General features: G+C 35.1%; 1 protein-coding gene across 1 annotated transcript in view; it reads right to left on the bottom strand.

Moving 5' to 3' along the window:
* Positions 1 to 13,234: 13,234 nt before the first annotated feature.
* The window catches only part of LOC114274827 (uncharacterized), a 55,132-nt gene continuing 50,655 nt past the window's right edge, over positions 13,235 to 17,711 (bottom strand). Inside the window, exons 5-6 of the mRNA XM_082891029.1 lie at positions 15,332 to 15,400; positions 13,235 to 13,747 (exon numbers count right to left, since the gene is read on the bottom strand). The gene's annotated coding sequence lies outside the window, so the exon portion shown is untranslated. The remainder of the gene's footprint in view (positions 13,748 to 15,331; positions 15,401 to 17,711) is intronic.

The following is a 17,711-nucleotide window of genomic DNA, read 5'->3' as shown; positions in this document are numbered from 1 at the left end:
CCCGGGATCGCTATATGTTTTAACTTTAGCGGAGCGGAGCTGTTCAGTTGGCGGATTATAAATTTTAAAGTTTAAACCGCGGTTAGCGGTTAGAGCGGTGCGGATCGGTGCGGTTTTAGCGGATTAGGCGGTATTTTGCACAGCCCTAGCGCAGTATATGTTACCAATCATCACAACATGACAGAGTACAACCAACAAGTGTAATCCATACACATAAACTATTCAACACAATAATATCATCATCCACCGATGACCAAGGACAAAACCTCTAAATGTATGTATTCAACACACGTATTATAATAATCCAACTCTCATGAGATTTTAAATCCAACAACAACAATAGTAAAATAAAATATTCATAATTCAACCTCAAGTTAATTTCTGAAATTCACATAGTGTTATCATTTTCATTCTTCCATTTCAAAGATCAATTCTCTTATTTTCCTAGTTAACATACTCCACCATTTATCCCAATCCATTCTTTTCATTTCACAAAATTAAATCCATGGATATCAAAGCCACAACCCAACTCAACTTAATATAATCAATCCAAAATAATTCCAATGCTATAGTTAATTCTCCCTTTTAGCTATTAACACATTTGCACAAACCATAATAACAATTTATAAACATTATTTAACTTTGCCCCTTTTTAATTTACCAAGTCAAAACATTAAATTAGGGCTTTTTCTTCTTTCAACATAAACACGCTAGATTACTCCCCAATTAACCCAAACAACAATTAATTTAACAATCTCATTCCCAAATGACAAACCCTAGATCCTTTTTCATGATTTTCAAAGAAATCCATAATGGAAATGATTTTTATGCAATAAAATCTTCCACATATCTATCTATAGATCAGGTATTGGAAAGGAGTAAAGAAACCCTTACCTCAAGATTCGAAGCTCAAGATTTGAAGTTCAAGATGAAGACCCAACTTGAAACTCTAATGAAATCGCAAAACAAGCGATAGAAGTCTTGATCTATTCTTGCTCTTCAACATTCTTAAAAGATTTGGGGTGAATCTTGGGTAAATAGAAGAGAAATCAAGAGTTTGGAAGGTTAGGGTTTCCGGTTTGGAGGATGAGAGGAGAAGAGAGGGAGAAAAATAAAGTTTTTGGGCCAAAAGTCACTTTATAATGTTTGTTAGCGACGTAGTCGCTCGAGTGAAGAAAGCTTGGCTCGAGCGTACAAAAGAAGCTCCTAGAATCTCTGAAAATTGCACAGTTTGCTCGAGCGAAGAAAAGCTCGCTCAAGCGAGCATACTTCCAACACAAAAATACAAAAATTCAAATAGGTATAACTCTCTCGTCCGGACTCCGTTTAGGGTCGTTCTTGTACCCAAATTGAAGCCCCGGAAGTAAGATTTCCAATAGTTCTAACATCACATTAAGATTCAAAGTATGGAGAGAGAAAATGATGAAATAGTGAAAACTACTCAATAGCAATTATTCAAATTTGGAGTTTTTTATTCAATCTCACCCAACCACTATGGTAACACCTCAACCGAAGCTCAAATAACAACTAAGAAGGTTCTCAATCAAGGTAATTAAAGAGTTAAATATAGTTCCATTATAATAGGAAGCACAAAGTGCTACATATTAACATGATGTTTTCCTTAGAAAAAAATAAAAATCCTAAACCCGGCCCGTTTGTTTTTAAAAATAGATGTTGAAAATAATACTGAGGAAAGGATAACAATTATCATATTTGTTTTTGAAATGAATCTCCAGATCCATAGTCAAATGAGGATATTAGCAAAGGCCAAGGAGACTTGGTATTAAAATTTTAATCCCTTAGAAGCTTGAAAAAGATTGTTTTGCCTTGTACTATCTAATTTACTTACTCCACTTGGTTACTGTGGTCTTTCCTCCATTATTATTTTTTTTTAATTCTCACCATTTTTTACTTCTACCATTCTTTATATCAAAATAATTTATATATTAAAATATAACAATATAATACTAAACATTTTATACCCAGAAAAAACAATATATTAAAATAATATACTACCAAAAAATAATGTATTTATGAAATAATTTTTTTAATATTATTGAGAATTGTAAATGCATGGTTCAAACAAATTTGTTTGGTTATAATTTTTAAATTTAAGTTTCTAAAACTCGAGTTTTTTGTTTTTTGCATTTTTTATTTTTAGTGAATTTTTTTAATATTTTAATTATTATTTTTTTTTTACTTTTTAGATACACCTAATCTAGATATACTTAAAAAGTAAAATATTTGTACAAAATATTTTTAAAAATTAATAAATATACAAGAATACGAAAATGTGCAAAATTTTTATATTTTTTTTTGTATTTTTGGTATTTAGTGAAGTTTTTTTTTAAAAAAAAAAATTCAAATATTATACTTTTTAATTGTATTTATAATGATGAATTTCTCTTTGAACAATATGTGAAATGATATGGAGCTATTCAATTTCTGTATGTAATAAATATTTTCCTTTAATGTTGAGCAAGTTTATATAGAGGCCTTGGTAGAGTAATATGAAATATTTGTATATTTTACAAAATTGAGCTAGAGCCAAGATGTGAGTTTTCCAATTGATAGAAGTGGCCCATTTCCACAATTTTGTGTGGCAACCAAACCTTCTTGATCATGCACTTTTTTCATTCTCATGTTTTGTCATCTTGCTTGTCATGTTTTGGTCTTATTTCTACTTGACTTGATTCAGGAAAGGTTTTATAAAATGATTTTATTCGTCTCATTTGTTTCTTCGTTTTGGTGCAGGTTGCCACTGATGTTGCATCTCGTGGATTGGATGTCACTGGAGTTGCTCATGTTGTCAATCTTGATCTTCCGAAGGTGTACAGGCTGCAAGTTGGTAGCTTCTTTGAAACAATTTTCAAAAATTTGAAATTTTTGTTTTCTGTATTTTTTTTTTTCACTGATTTTTTTTTTAATATTTTAAGCAAATTTTTTTTTTTTTTAAATTCTTAGATACATCTAACATAAATACACTTAAAAAGTATAATATTTTTTAAAAAAAAATCTTTAAAAAAATCATTAAATACCAAAAATATTTAAAAAATAAGATAATTTAATACATTTTCGTATTCTTGTGTATTTATTGAGCCTGTGTTTGGTTGTGTTTTGTAATTATGATTTGAGAATATGAGTTGTATTTTGAGTTTGTGGGGTTTGGAATTATGATTTGAGTGTAGAAAATTTGTTTGGTAAAGAGTTTTGAAAATAGTTTTGAGAAGAGTTTTGATTTGAGTGGGGAATTGTTGATGTGACATTTGATATTTGATACAAAAATTTACAACTCATAACTAAACATACAACTCAAAATTATTTTAAAGCACAAAAAAAATTTTAAAAATTTCAGAAAATGTTTTTTTCGATTATATAAAAATTAACATATCAATTGTAAAAAAAAAAAAAATCACTATTCCGGTCAATCGGCCGGACGTCCCGTTAGGCCAAATTTTGAAAAAAAAAAATCTAAAAAGCGCGGCTGCTGCAGAGAACTCTGCAAAGTCTTGGAAATGTGTTTCCAAAACACGTTCCAAACACCATACTGAAAACACAGTGTAGAATCATATTTTGAAAACACAAACAAACAGAGCCTGAATTTTTAAAATTATTTTTTATAAATATTTTACTTTTTACATACATTTAAGTAAGGTATATCTAAAAAAGTAAAAAAATGGTTTAAATTTTAAAAATATTCACTAAAAATAAAAAAAAATACAAAAAATAAAAAATTCAATTTTTAAAAAATTAAATTCAAAAATTGAAACCAAACACAGGAAATTTTGGTTCATGTATGCCCATTGTAGATTGAGTTGTCTCTGGCAAAAAATATTATTGGTAGAAAAAGTCTTGTATATGGAGAGTATTTGTTCTGCAAATTAAAGTGTGAACTTAGGTCATGTTTGTTTGGGTGGACATGAGCTTGGGATTGGACTAATAGTCCAATAAAATTATTAATCCGATGTTTGGTTAAACAATTGAAGTATGGATTAATTATTTTAAACTTGACTATTAGTTAAGATAGGATACATAATCCAACGGATTCGTAGTCCTAGGACTATTAGTCATGGGAATGCTAATCCAGTCCGCCCAAACAAACATGGCCTTAATGTCATAAATCCTTTCTCCAACTCATTTTTCAGCTTCTTGTCAACTGATGCCAGTCACCATTAATTTACTTTTGAAATACCTAAACCTGATGCTTCATTTCTGGCTGCCTCAATTATAGACCATGGAAGGACAAGGCGTACAGGATCAACAGGCCAAGCTACTTCATTTTCTTGAGATTGCCCTTTAAGTGAGAGAGAAGAAGATAAGATAAGACAAGAAATCTTGAAGCTAAGCTTGTTGAATTGTAAGCAGCTTCTGAAAAGCTCGGCCCACCATTGAATTGGATTGCATTCTTGATCACTGATCTTTGTGGATTCGGATCCTCTAGAGTGGTAATGGTACAGTGATCCTCTAGAGTGGTAATGGTGGAGCGCCACGTGTCCCATTTTTGAAGTGAATGGCTGAGATCGTTTTGGTGAAGAAAAAAAAAACTGTTTGTTTGTTTCAGTTCAGTGACTCAGGGAGAGGGAAAAGGAGAAAGAGAGGAGGGGCTGAGGAAGAATGCCAAAGGCAACGCTGCCTTCGCCGATCAACCTTGTTGCGGCCAACTGTTGAGGATCGGGGGCACACCAGGGAACTCAAACAAGCAATAACACACAAGTTTTAACGTGGTTCGGCAAGTCGCCTACGTCCACGGGCAGCGGATTCACTATATTGAACAAAATGGTGAATTACAACACTCTCTGTAATTCTCTCTCTCTTTGCTCTCAACTCACACCTCTCAGCTCCACATCTGATATCTATATCCTCTCCCTCCCGTCTCTATTTATACACAAAGGAGTAGGTGGGAGAGCCCTCATTCTTTGACTTTTGACATGGTTGGTGGCCTTCCATTGTTGACATGAGGTTGGTGGCCTTCCATTGTTGACATGAGGATCACCCCTTTCACATGGGGTGACCTCCAGAATCTGTAGCCAATTCAACAAATCTCCACCTTGGCGAGGATTCTCTTATCCAACATAGTGATCGATCAACACTGCCATGTACCCGAAGGTGCTCAGTTCCGAGAGATGTTGACCAAGTCCAAACAATGTTGGAACTTGATCCCAGAAACTACCTTTGTGAGCATATCGGCCGGATTATCTGCAGTACCAATCTTTTGAAGCAGAATATCCCCTTCATTCACTATTTCTCGGATGAAATGGAAACGGACATCAATGTGCTTGGTGCGGGCATGATGAACCTGGTTCTTTGCCAAACAAATGGCACTCTGACTGTCACAAAACACCTCAACGTGCTTCTGAACAATTCCCAAGTCTTCAATCAATCCATGTAGCCAAATAGCTTCCTTAAAGGCTTCCGTTACTGCCATGTACTCTGCCTCTGTAGTAGACAAAGCCACCGTTGACTGAAGCGTTGACCTCCAACTTACCGGCCCTTTAGCAAGCGTAAATAAATACCCTGTTGTTGACCGGCGTTTGTCTAAGTCACCAGCATAATCTGAGTCCACATATCCTTCCAAATTCTGCCCGAGTCGGTTATCTCTCTCGAACTTCAATCCCAGATTGACCGTGCCATGTATGTACCTTAGGATCCATTTCACTGCCTGCCAGTGATCTTTTCCTGGATCATGCATATACCTGCTTACCATACTCACAGCATGCGAGATGTCAGGCCGTGTACAAACCATAGCATACATTAATGCACCAACTGCATTTGCATATGGAACCTGTGCCATATGCTTCCGTTCTTCTTCTGTGCGTGGAGACAACGAGGCACTAAGCTTGAAATGAGGGGCCAATGGTGTACTTACAGCTTTGGTTTTCCCATTGATGCCAAATCTGTCTAACACCTTTTTCAGATACTGGGTTTGTGTCAGACAAACCGTGCCCTTCTTCCTGTCCCTCTTGATCTCCATGCCAAGAACTTTCTTTGCTTCTCCCAAATCCTTCATTTCAAACTCCCTTGCTAACTGTGCCTTGAGTTTGTCAATCTCCACCTTGCTCGTAGATGCAATCAGCATATCATCTACATATAAGAGCAAATAGATGAAGGAACCGTCGGGAAGCTTACGGAAATATACACAATGATCAAATTGACTTCTTGTGTATTCTGTCTCTATCATGAACCGATCAAATCGCTTGTACCACTGTCTCGGGGATTGCTTCAATCCGTACAACGATTTGTTCAGCTTACAGGCCCAATTCTCTTTTCCAGCAATTTTGAAACCATCTGGCTGGGACATGTATATCTCCTCTTCAAGATCTCCATGTAAGAAGGCAGTTTTGACGTCGAGTTGGGCGAGCTCGAGATCAAACTGTGCAACCAAAGCTAACAAGATGCGAATAGACGTGTGCTTCACAACAGGTGAGAATACCTCATTGTAGTCTATTCCTTCCTTCTGAGCATAGCCTTTAGCTACCAATCTAGCTTTGAATCTGATGTTGTCTCTGCCTGGAATGCCTTCCTTCTTGGTGTAAACCCACTTACACCCAATTGCTTTCTTGCCTTTTGGAAGTTGCACCAACTCCCAAGTCTGGTTCTTGTGAAGTGACCCGATCTCTTCATCCATAGCCTCCTTCCATTTGACACTTTCTACATTATGCACGGCTTCTTTGAAAGTGCAAGGAATATTGTCTTCAATGATTGGAAGTGCATAGGCTACCATATCGGTCATCCAACTGGGTTTCTTAGTCACCCTTTTCCCTTTCCTGATTGCAATGGGTTCTGATTGATGCGGAGCCTCTGGATCTTCATTTTCATCTGAACTCTCTTCAGAGCTATCCTCTGAGACTTCTTCAGGATGGTTGATTGGCTGACTAGTCTTTGTTGGAGTCTCAAACTCCACCTGCACTGACTTCTTCAATGCTTCCTCATTCTGTTGAGGATCTGATTGCTTCAGCATTACAGACTCATCAAAGGTAACGTCTCTTCTGATGAGAACTTTCTTTGATTCAGGGCACCACAGTCTGTATCCCTTGACACCGTCACCGAAGCCCAATAAGATGGCTTTCTTGGCTCTTGGATCCAACTTAGATTCTGTAACATGAAAATATGCTGGACATCCAAAGATACGTAACTGATCATAATCAGTAACTGGGACTCCTGACCATACCTCCATGGGAGTCTTCCCATCTAATACTGTAGTAGGTAGTCTGTTGACAAGATGACGAGCATAGTTCAATGCCTCGCCCCAAAATGCCTTGCTCAATCCAGACTGTGACAGCATACACCGGACTTTCTCCACCAAAGTGCGGTTCATGCGTTCTGCAACTCCATTCTGCTGCGGTGTTCCAGGAACTGTGAAATGTCTCACTATCCCTGCATTCTGGCAAACCTCAAAGAAGGGATCTGATGTATATTCTCCACCATTGTCAGATCTGAGCTTCTTGATCCGTCTGCCTGTCTGGGTCTCAATCATCTTCTTCCACGTAAGAAAGATGTCTAAGACTTCATCTTTGTGTTTCATTGTATAAATCCAAACTCTTCTAGAGAAATCATCAATGAACGACACAAAGTAGTGTTTACCTCCCAACGAAGCAGTCTTGGAAGGACCCCATACATCAGTGTGGACGTAGTCTAGAATCCCTTTGGTACGGTGAATTGCAGTACCAAACTTGATTCTTGTTTGCTTGCCCAATACACAATGCTCGCAGAACTCAAGCTTCCCCGTCTTGGCGCCTTTCAACAGGCCTTGCTTTACCAATCCTTGTAAAGCCTTCTCACCGACATGCCCTAGGCGCATGTGCCAAAGTTTGGAAGTGTCTGATGCATCATCTTCTGAGCTGGAACTGGTGGAGACAGCCACTCTCCCTGTGACTGTAGAGCCATCTAGGAAATATAAATTTCCCTGTCGAGTACCCTTCATTACAACCAATGCTCCTCGAACAACTTTAAGGACTCCACCTTCCATGGTTATTCTGTAACCTTTGGAGTCTAAAACTCCCACTGAGATGAGATTCTTGGTTAGATCTGGTACATACCGTACATCTTCAAGAATTCTGATTGTTCCATCATGGCTCTTCAGTTTAATTGTTCCAATCCCCTTTGTCTGGCAAGCTTGGTCGTTGCCCATCAGCACAACTCCTCCATCGAACTCTCGTAAGCTCGAGAACCACTGCTTGTTAGGACACATATGGAATGAACATCCGGAATCTATTATCCATTCATCCGACTGGCCATATGATGAAACTGTGAAGGCTCCTCCTTCATCATTATCTCCATCTCGTGCAATATTCACCTTCTCTTCTGTCTTGTCTTTATTTGGACAATCTTTTGCCCAATGCCCCTTCTGGCGACAAGCTGCACACTCGTCTTTTGCAAGACGTCTTTTGTCTGAAGGTTTCCCCCTGGATTTTGAGCGAGACTTTCCTCGCCCTGTATTTCTTCTGTTATTTGTTCTGCCTCTGACTGTTAATGCCTCGGATGTTGAGTCCCTGTTTGCAGACTTATCTTTCCTTCTGAACTCATTGTTCACCAAGGCGTTTGCAACATCAATATACTTGATCTTCTCTTTACCGTACAGTAAAGTAGTAGTGAGATGATCATACGAGTCAGGCAAGGAATTTAACAATAACAGTGCTTTATCTTCATCACCAACATGATCATCCAAATTCTTCAAATCCGTAATAATTTTGTTGAAGTTATTTAGGTGTTCGTTCATCGAAATACCTTTAATGTAGTCGAAACGAAACAACCTCTTCCTCAAGTAGAGCCGGTTCTCAATGCTCTTTGTCATGAACTTATCTTCCAGCGCCTTCCAAAGCTTCTTCGCAATATCATATTCTGTAAAGGCATACTTCTCCTCTTTTGCAAGGCAAAGTCGGATGGAACTACAGGCCAGGAGATTCACCCTCTCCCATTCTATCTCGTCCATGTCATCTGGTTTGTCTCCCAGAGTGAAGTGCAGGTTCATTTGGACAAGCATATCCTTAACTTCGCATCTCCACATGCCGAAGTTGCTGCTTCCATCGAACTTCTCTACCTCGAACTTGGCATGGGACACCGGGGTCCAATGCCTAGAAGTGCTTGTACTGGCTGGATTACTTACGGACTCGGATGCTCTAGATTCTGCCATTTTTTAGAAACTTCAATTCAAAAAACTGACCGTACAGATGTGTCCGGAATACTCCAAATAGTTGGGAAGCACTATTGGATCGTCAAAAACGGACTCCGAATGGCTCCGATCTGGCAAAAACACTTTGGACGGGTCAGATCTACAGAATCTGGTGCGCTGAGATGCACCGGATACTTTCTCCCGTCAACGGCTGGTCAACGGCTCAGTCAACGGCGCAGGCGGCGCGGTCAACGGCAGCGCAGGCGGCGCGGTCAACGAGGCTCCGGCTCGGTCAACGCGGCTCCGGCTGACTGGGCAGGACACGTGGCTGACACGTGGCTGACACGTGGCTGACACGTGGCTGACGTGTCGGATGACGTGGCACGCGCGTGTATTACACGCGCCTTCCCCCACTCGTCTTCTTCCTCCGTCAGCGCGTGGGGCGCGTGCGTGAGAGTGGTATCACGCGCCGGTTGTCTGAACGGCGCGTGTGGGCGCGTGCTGAGACTGTGGGTGACGCGCTTTGTTCAGAGAGCGCGTGAGGGCGCGTTGCGAAGCTTCTGGGCTCTGTTTTTGCTGTTTTGGACTCCTCTCGGGGAGTTCTTCCTCCTGGTATGGTCAAAAGTGGATTTTGAGCACTTCGAAATCTGGACACTTTCGGGAAAAATTCGATTTTTCGCAACCCGAGCTCTGATACCAATTGTTGAGGATCGGGGGCACACCAGGGAACTCAAACAAGCAATAACACACAAGTTTTAACGTGGTTCGGCAAGTCGCCTACGTCCACGGGCAGCGGATTCACTATATTGAACAAAATGGTGAATTACAACACTCTCTGTAATTCTCTCTCTCTTTGCTCTCAACTCACACCTCTCAGCTCCACATCTGATATCTATATCCTCTCCCTCCCGTCTCTATTTATACACAAAGGAGTAGGTGGGAGAGCCCTCATTCTTTGACTTTTGACATGGTTGGTGGCCTTCCATTGTTGACATGAGGTTGGTGGCCTTCCATTGTTGACATGAGGATCACCCCTTTCACATGGGGTGACCTCCAGAATCTGTAGCCAATTCAACACCAACTACGTTCTATACTCCAATCGATCCCACCTTATGCCGTCGAGATCAAGTCTGGTGTCGCTCACGAACAACACATTCGGCAGATCTTGGGAAATCGATAGATTTTGGTAGCACCACTAGAAAATTTATTTATTTTCTTTGAAATGGGAATTTGAGAATTAAGGATTTTTGTGCACTTTGTGTTTTTTGGGTCTGGTTAGCCCTTTTTTTTTCTTTGGGATTATTTTCCTATGGGTTTGTAGGGAAGGTTGAAAATTATTGTTGTGTTTGGATTTGGATTTTTTAATTTTTATCTTAATAAGTTTTTCTTGATATGGGAGTTATGGTTGGATGGGGTTCGATAAATTAAAGATCGAAGAGGAGGAATTGAGTTTGAGTTGCATAAGCTGGGTTTGAGTAATTGAGTTTGAGTTGGATAAATTGGGTTTGAGTTTCAATTGAAAACAAGGAGCTTAGCTGGCCGGAGATGGTTCTGCCGGCGCCGGCGAGGAGGGCGCTTCTTCCTTAGCCTTTCCTCTGTCTCTGTCTCTGTCTCTCTCTCTCTAAGCTGAAACAAACAAAGTTTTTTTTTTTCCCTCTACCAAAATTACGTTGTTTTGATGAAGACTAATCTTGACCATTCACTTCAAAAACGGGACACGTGGCGCTCCACCTTTACCACTCTAGAGGATCCAAACGCGATCTTTATTTATCTTCTTCCACCAGACAATGTTCAGTTCTAATTTGATGAAAACTTTGTCAGGTTAAGCTGGTTTGTTGCCTACCCTTTCTTTGGAAAAGTGCAACTGGCAATACCAACCTCATGGTTGGGATTTAACCGACAGGCTATTTTAGTAATATATTGATTTTTTACGAATGATATATAACAAAGTAAATAGAATGATATGACAATTTATAATAATTTTTAAGTTTTTTGATTAAAATGTATATTTTACAATCGAGGCCATTGAATTAAATCTAGAAATGTAGGAAAATTTATTTTATTTTATTTTATTTTTTCTTTCTGAACTTCTTGGTTACAATTGAATATGTTGATCACTTGACCAAATTCACTTTGTTTTGTGCAGCTGGAATATGGACTTGTTTCTCTTGATACTGATATGGGATGATGAGAGATTTGTAGAGTTTCATAGGTTTCAGGTACGATCACTTGACCAAATTAGGACTTATTTCTCCTGATATTGATAAGATAAAATGTCATATCAAATTTATAATTATTTTATTTTTTCTCTCACAAACATATATCTAACTATAAAAAAATTTAATCATCTTCTCAAACACAAAAATTTTAACCTAATAAAATACTCCCTCCATCCCAAAATAATGGTCCTTTTTGGGGAATCTAACTTTTTTTGATAGTACAATTATTACATTTGAAAAAGTTAATTTTTCAAAATTACCCTTTTGATAGTACATTTTTTGGAAATATCAATGTTATAATTGTACTTTTTATATTGTTTATTAATTTAAAAGAAGGGCAAAATAGGAAATTTATATTATTTTTGTACTTGATTTTTGAAGAGGGACTAATATTTTGGGATAATGAAAAATAGAATAAGGGACTAATATTTTGGGATGGAGGGAGTAGTCCAAAACTAAAATAGCGTACTAAAATAGTAACTTCCCAAACACCCACATTGTATAAGCTGAAGCAATTCTACTTTAGACTTTGGTTTATCTGTCATCTTTTTTGTTTCTTTCACGCCCTTAAAGCTATTGATTTCAATGGTTTGCCTATATTTTCTCATCAACCAAATGGATGGTAATGAGAATTGTTTTGTTACATGTGTATGGAAGCATTTTTTATTCTTTCTTCTCTGTGCTGCTGTGAGGATGAGAATATTGTTTTTCGATTATTTCAGAAATAAATTTTTTGCAGCATATGATGTGCCCCATTCTAGAATACAAAACTAGGAACACTATTAATCTTTGCCTGTGGGAAGCCAAAGTTGGTGCTGAAGACTATATGTCGGACACAACTGTGTTCACCGTTTGATTCAATCCAAAACTGATGGGAAGTTGGTTGAGTTGAATCACTATTGTGCACATGCTGATGATGGTTGTGGTAGTTGCAACTGTAGTATTGATACTGGATTTAGTGGATTTAATTTGTTTGATTTAAGCTATTCTTATTTAATGTATTTGTTTCATTGGAGTTATTCTTGTCTGATGCATTTGTTTGATTGAAGAAATAGTAAATAAAATTTATAGGAAAAGAATTGAGTTCTATAAATCATCACAATTCAAAAAAATGAGATTTTTTAGCAAAAGATATATCACGCTTTTATAAAATGGTGAGATTGTAGGTTAAAATCGGTCGCGTTTTTCTATTAAAAAGCAAGATTATAACTTTAAACAATGGGGAAACTATATATGTAGATAGGAATTGAAAAAAATTATTACCAACATATGGAGAAATACAAGTAACACTTACTCTCATAGTTTTTCATTTGTACCCCTACAAATACACTTGTACCAAATGTATTTGTAATTTTTTTTTCAAGCTCCCAAGTTTCCCCTTAAACAATCACGCTTTCTAACAAAAAGCAAGATCTTTTGCAGACAAACAGTCACACTCTCATCACGCTTTTTCTATTATAAAAATTGAGACTAGGCCTCGTTTGGGACTTAGTCGGTTTAATAAAAAGTTAAAAAATTATTAAAAAAGTCAAAAAGTCAACAATCATATCAAAAAATCAAAAATTCTTTTTTCTCTCTACTTTTTGCACATCTTTTCGTAAAAAGTTAAAAAGTTATCCCAAACATACTAGTTTTTTTTAGCTCATATTTTAACCAAATAGCCAAAAAGTTATTAAATTAGCCTGTTCCCAAACGAGGCTTGGCAAGTGTCTTTTTTAGTCAAAAAAATCCAAAAATCACTAAAAAAATTTAAAAGCTAACAACTTATACTAAAAAATCCATGATTATTTTTTTTTTCTCTATTTTTTGTACATCTTTTCGTAAAAAACTAAAAAGTCATCCCAAACAAATTAATTTTTTTTACATCATATTTTAGCTAAAAAATCAAAAAATTACTAAAAAAATCTATTTTCAAATGAGGCCTAAATCACAGTTAAAAACTGTGACCTTTTACCATTATTGTAGTAGTGACACAAAGAACACTAATCAAATTCACACACAAATTATTACATGGTTTATAATTATAATAAAGTCAATCCAAGTTATACCACACACAGAAAGCTATGCCAGCACAATCAACCCAACCAATGAGATGACACGTAACTTATACAAAGACAAAATGTAATCACAAAAATGTTTCATGCCCCTTTTCCCCCACCCCTTTGACCCCCTCTCTCTCTCATTGGTTACATTTTTTTTTTTTTTTTTTTTCTGCTCCTCCAATCACTACCCACCACGTGTCTGTGGGGGATTGTGAGGGTGGTGATTAGAGGAGTTCTCTATCATGACTCAATGTAATCATAATAACTAAACAGTTCTTCATATATAAGAACACCTTGTAGCCTTGGTTTCTTCATAAATATGGCCAATATCTATTTCTCCAACTTCTTTATAAAGAAAAGCATACCCAATAAATCACCTGCAATCAAATTTTGAAATGAAAGACAGTAAAGACTAGCTAAAAGCTATTACATTCAATGTGCTTGTGTCTAATGGGTGCAATGTGAAAAGTATTTTTTTGTTTTAAAAAATGTAATACATAGAAAATATTCTCCAATATTTAGTTAGAACCTTGAAATAATGGTTACTAATAGTCAAGGTGTGCTGTAGTGGTGGTGGCAGTGGTAGTGGTGATGGTAGGATGTTGGGGAAGAAAGAAAGAAATAACTAGTAGGGACATATTGGTTAGAGAATTATTTGTGATAATTAAATCATCAAAATAAAGTTGAACAAGATAAACTTACATTAGAGAATAATATTAAACTCTTGTATTTACTATTCCCTCCGTTCCAAAATATTAGTCCCTTATTCCACTTTTCATTATCCCAAAATATTAGTCCCTCTTCAAAAATCAAGTACAAAAATAATATAAATTTCCTATTTTGCCATTCTTTTAAATTAATAAACAATATAAAAAGTACAATTATGACATTGATATTCCCAAAAAATGTACTATCAAAAGGATAATTTTGGTAAATTAACTTTTTTCAAATGCAATAATTGTACTACCAAAAAAAGTTGAATTTCCCAAAAAGGACTATTATTTTGGGACGGAAGGAGTATAAGATCAGTTTATTTTGAATGTACTCGGCCAATGAAATGAATTTTGTATATAATAACATGAAAATTGTACTACATGAAAATAAAAATTGATGAAGTCTGTCTAAACTTTGGCCAACCTAACAGCTACTAATTTATCCTTGTTCAAGATCCCCCAAGCAATTTTAGGAGAATTGCATATAGACTGTAGAGGAAATTTCTCTCTCTTTAATACAATTTTTTTTTTCTTTGCTATAAATGAAAAAAACTATTTCTCTAATTCACACAAACGAATTCTGTAAACAACCAACGAACAAAAAATACAACTCTTACTTAACACAATGAAACAGTTTAGCAAAGTGTTTAGATTCTTAAAATAAAATAGGGTGAATTATAATGATAGTCTCTATATTCTGCCCCTTGAGTCATTTTAGATACAGTTTTAATTGGCTCAATATTTATATTTAATTTTTTTTTTTGGATCAATTTGGTTCAATTGATAATGTCATTAGATTTTTTTAACGGAGAATTATCACCGAGTTGGTTGATGTTAACTTGCTAAGTTAATCTAGTTTACAATTTCACCCTAAAAGAAAGACACATGCCTTTCATTTGCACATATGCTAGCAATTATAATCAATTGGACCAAATTAAGACAAAATCATAAATTCTGGATAAAAATCAAATTAGTTGAATTATAAAGACCAAGATGGCACAAGCACCTAAATACAGAGATTATTAGTACAATTTATCCAAAAAAATATTATTTGGAAGGCCTCAAACGAAATATAAATATATACACTAAAAATTAAAGGATATGAGCATAAACAGATAAACCCACAAACAAGATGAAGAGGCATTTGGTGTAATAGTTTTTTTCTATACTTTATTATTATTATTGTTATTATTATTATTATTATTATTATTATTATTTTGTTTTGGTGTGTATAGCAATAATGCATACCTTTTCTGTGAAGAGATTGGCGACCCACCGCAGTAAATGGTAAATATTACTCCCCTTCCACATTATAGCCTGCATGTGGCAAGTATCAAATGATTACTAAAACTAAAAATATAGCTAATAACTTGATTCATCATTATCGTCAACACCACCTCTGCTTTCAAATATCATTTATTAAAGATCACTCAACTATTAGGTTATTTAAACTGTCACTTGCAAATATCATTTATTAAAATTATCTAAAGACTCAACTTTTTAAAAAGGATAAATTACAAACACATCCCTTCAGATTTACTTAAATTATAAATTACCCCCTGTGATTTTAGAAATTACATTATGCCTCTTAAAGTTTCTAATTTCATAACAAATATGTCCTTTTATTAATAAATCATCAAGTTAATTAACAGTTTTTAATAATGTTAAAATTTTACTTTAATTAATAATTCAGATAATTTTATTATTATATAGGTGACCAGTTGGAAATTTTACTTTTTCAATTAATTCTGTTAAATAAAAAATTCTGACAGAGAGGTATTTGTAATTTTTCAAACCACGGGGGACGATTCGTATTTTTAGTAAATCTCAATGGATATATTTGTAATTTACCTTTTTAAAAATAAATTGAGACTTTGAGCTTCAATCACTACACGGTATCGGTATCTTTGCTTATATAATCGTATTGATAGATAGATAGATAGATTTGTAATTTGTAATTAGCCTTTCACCTATTGGCCAAAAAAATATAAAAAATAAAAAATAAATAAAGATAACCAAGTAAATACTTTGCATTGTGTTTGAATAATAAATTTGGATAGAGAAAAAAATAGAAAAGGTAAATGAAAATAGAAAAAAAAAATTAACTTATATTTTCATTCATATTTCATTCTCTTTTTTTCTTTTCCATTCTAAATCCTTACCCAAAATCATGATCTAGGTTCAAATTACGAATTTGAGTAAAGATTTGACAAGAAAATTGAAAAATGTGAGAATAATGGGAATGAAATATGGGGATTTTTTTTTTTTTTTTTTTTTTTTTTTGTGCGGCACTTTTCGTTTCTAAATCCCTTTCCAAATATCCAAACAAAGCATAAGTTAATGAATTAATCTATTGCTAACCAATACTATATTAGTGACAATCACGTTGTGACGTTGTAAGAAATTAGTGTACAGACAATGCTCAAAATCTGGAGGGTATACTACTAATTTCTGAAATATACAAATTGTTGGAGACAATAATTATATATCTTAAGATTAAAAACATGCACACAGTTTATTAAGGATAAGTATTTTTGGAGATCTTATTATTATTATTAGAGCAATGCTATATGTAATTTCATTTCTTACCTCTTTTTATCATTCCTAGAAACAAAATAATAGGATTAATATATTCACAAATGCTTATAGGACCAATTTATTTGTGTCTGTTTTTCTTCTTCTTATTATTATTATTATGGATAAAAGACAATTTTACTCCTTGAAGTATGCATTTTGTCATTTTAATCTCTCAAAGTTTCAATTTTGTCATTTTGGTCTTCAAAGTTATCAATTTGAGTCAGTTTAGTTCTCTAACATCTATTTACATTGATAACGGAAAAAATATTTTATACTTGGGTAAAAGATAGTTTTGGTCCTTAAAATATGTGTCTCATCATTTTAGTTCCTTAAATTTTAAATTTTTTCATTTTGGTTCTCAAAGTTGTCAATTTGAACCAGGACTAAATCGACTCAAATTGACGATTTTGATGACCAAAATGAAAAAAATTAAAATTTGAGGGACTAAAATGACAAGAAATGCATATTTTAAGGACCAAAATTATGTTTTATCATATTCTTGTTATCAACGTAGAAGGACGTTAGACGTAGAACTAAATTGACTCAAATTGACAATTTTAAGAACCAAAATAACAAAATTGAAATTAAGGGACTAAAATGAAAAACAAAATTGTCTTTTATCCTATTATTATTTTAGATAACCATGTGGCAAGTACAGTGAAGTGAAGTCACTTTCTTGAGTTAGAAGGAAAAACAAAATGAAAGTGGTTTCTGGAGGTTCTAGCTTCAATCATCACATGTTTTATGGTGAATGAAGCCAACAAGTACGACTGGATGTAAACAAACCATGAATGACAACAGCTAAATCGTGTATTCGAATTCTTTCCAACACTTTCTTCATCAAACAATTCAACAATTAATCATTATTACCAACTGTGGCTTTTGGATCAACTATTAAATGATGAACGAATGAAGAAAATGCTGGAGAGAATCTTCTTCCTTAAACCGTTCCCATTTTGGGAGATGTCGATGTGGCAAATATATGGGGTAGTGAAGTTGCTTTCTGAGAAAGTTTTATTTTTTGAAAACAACGAGAATGAAAGAAGCATAT

This window comes from Camellia sinensis, chromosome 10 (genome assembly GCF_055761805.1).
Source record: "Camellia sinensis isolate YWXY chromosome 10, ASM5576180v1, whole genome shotgun sequence".
Classification (NCBI taxonomy): domain Eukaryota; kingdom Viridiplantae; phylum Streptophyta; class Magnoliopsida; order Ericales; family Theaceae; genus Camellia; species Camellia sinensis.
This window is presented reverse-complemented; position numbering and strand designations above follow the sequence as displayed.